Genomic DNA, 2,500 nt, shown 5'->3' on the forward strand with positions numbered 1-2,500 from the left:
CTCCCCCGCGGCCGACCGAGCGACGGCGGTTTCATCATCTTAAGGGCTGATTACAGCCAGTTCCTTTGGCTTTAGCTTCTCATTACAATCATCTGGGTATTACTCAACAATCTCCTAATCCGCTTTCCCCCCTCTCTCTCACCGTCTCTCTCAATGTCTTTCTCACAGTCTCTCTAATCTGCCCCTTGCCTCTCTCTCTCTGTCTATCTCTCTCAATGTCTCTCTCTCTCTCTGTCTCTTTCTCAATGTCTTTCTCTCTGTCTATCTCTCTCCCAATGTCTCTCTCTCTGTCTGTCTCTTTCTCAATGTCTCTCTCTCTGTCTCTCTCTCTCTCTCAATATCTCTCTCTCTGTCTATCTCTCTCCCAATGTCTCTCTCTCTGTCTGTCTCTTTCTAAAGGTCTCTCTCTCTGTCTGTCTCTCTCTCTCAATATCTCTCTCTCTGTCTGTCTGTGGCTGGCGGAACAGATTGCTGCAGAATGCCATTTTGGAACATTCTACATGTGTCAATATGCCGAAGTATGCATGGGATGGGAGCAGGCTGATGCACTGATGTGGTACATACTTCTCAGTGTGGGACTGGAGTTTACTCACGTCATCAATACCACCTACACGCACACACACACATCCACACACACACATCCACACACACACACACACACACACACACACACACACACACACACACACACACACACCTCCATATAAACACAGAGAACAAACAGCTATGACAGGTACGAGAGCACGGCCACACGCCACATGCCACGAATGAGACTCAGCTGTGCGCACACTTGTGTGTGAGTGTGCATATTGCATACACATCGTGTGTGTAAGTGTGTATGTATGTGTGTGGCTGTCATACATTCAGTGTATATACACACAATGACATGTTTATCTTTGTGTGAGCCAGATGCTGAAGCACGTGTCATACAGTATGTACCGTAGCCTCCATCTGTGAGTGTGTGTCTGTAGGTGGCGTGTATATCCAAGAGTGTGTGCCCTTTGTCCACAATAAGTGAATTTACAAGATTTTAATATTTGTGCATGTGTGTGAGAGAGAGAGTGTGTGTGTGTAAGAAATTGAATATGTTCGTGTCACTCTCCTACACGCACTGTACAGACTGAAATATGTGCATCAAGAAGCATGTCTGTGCATATGTGTAGCCATGCATCATGTGGTATACCAACAGGCATATGAGTGTGTTTGCATGTTTCTGTATGTCTGTGTGTGTGTGTGTGTGTGTGTGTGTGCTCGTGAGCACATGTTCATGAATGTTTGTGTGTGTGTTTGTGTGTGTGTGTGTGTGTGTGTGTGTGTGTGTGTGTGTCTGTGTGTGTGTGTGTGTGTGTCTGTGTGTGTGTGTGTGTCTGCTTGTATAGGGAAACAGAATGGAGCATCAGCGTGAATTCAAGAAACAAAACCGGTTTTCTAGGCCTGACGCCTCACTTCCTCTCTGTTTCCGTGGCGACGCAGCAAGGAAGCCTACCTCATCGCCATTCACAAACTCCCGAGAGCTTTTTGAGAGAATGAAAGGAGAGTTGAAAAAAAAGAAAAGGAAAAAAAATGAGGGATGAATCAGCTTCATGTCCTCAGGCAGTGGCAGGCCTGTTTTCCCACAGAGAGAGAGAGAGAGAGAGAGGGCAGGAGAGGGGGAGGAGGGAGGGGGAGGAGAGAAGAGAGAGGAGAGAGGAGAGGGGAGGCAGTGAACTCAAAAACCTGTTGGACGTGTTTGTGACACACGCACACACACACACACACAGACTGATTTCAGAGTGAACAGGTTTTTGAGGTTGTCAGGTCACTAGTTCTGACCCCCCCCCCACTAGAGAGTGAGTGTAGTTTGCCATTGTTTGCATATGAGGGGGGTAGAGAGACAGATAGAAAGAAGGTAGAAAGAGTGAGAGAAAGAGACACACAAAGAGATAGAAAAAGAGAGAAAGTGAGTGAGAGTGTGAAAGAGAATGTGTGTATGACAGAGACAGTGAGTGAAAGAGAGAGAGGGAGCGATTGTCAGGGGGCGTTCTCTTCCCTGTGTCTGTGCAAAGAGAGGGAGTTCCCATGGCAACACAACAGTGCTGCTATACCTTGTTTACCTTCCTGTGATCCCCTGGGATGCTTTGAAACGCTCGGGTGACTCACGCATGTGTGTTTACCTAAACAGGTGCGCCACACACAGCCGCTCGCAGGGTAACACTCTAGACTAGGAAAACCCCGAATGGAGAACCTCCTCTCAGAACACGGCAGCTGAATTCATGATACAGGGAGGCAGTGAGAAAGAGAGAGTTCTGCTAAGACAGAACTAAGATCCTTGTCTACTCACTGGCTGACCCAAAAGGTTGCATCCTGTTTCCACCTACTCAAGGGCTTCCAGTCCAGGCCTCACGTTCACCAGGCACTACAGCCTGCCAAGAAGGAGTATCAACTTCAGACATGACTAGCGACCATGCTAGTAGGTAGGCAAAAACCCATAGGTGCTAGCGATCATGTCTCTTAAGACATT

General features: G+C 47.6%; 1 protein-coding gene across 5 annotated transcripts in view; it reads right to left on the bottom strand.

Moving 5' to 3' along the window:
- Positions 1–2,500, bottom strand: part of arhgef28a (Rho guanine nucleotide exchange factor (GEF) 28a) — a 77,076-nt gene that overhangs the window by 50,424 nt on the left and 24,152 nt on the right. The window lies entirely within an intron of this gene.

This window comes from Clupea harengus, chromosome 12 (assembly GCF_900700415.2).
Source record: "Clupea harengus chromosome 12, Ch_v2.0.2, whole genome shotgun sequence".
Lineage (NCBI taxonomy): Eukaryota > Metazoa > Chordata > Actinopteri > Clupeiformes > Clupeidae > Clupea > Clupea harengus.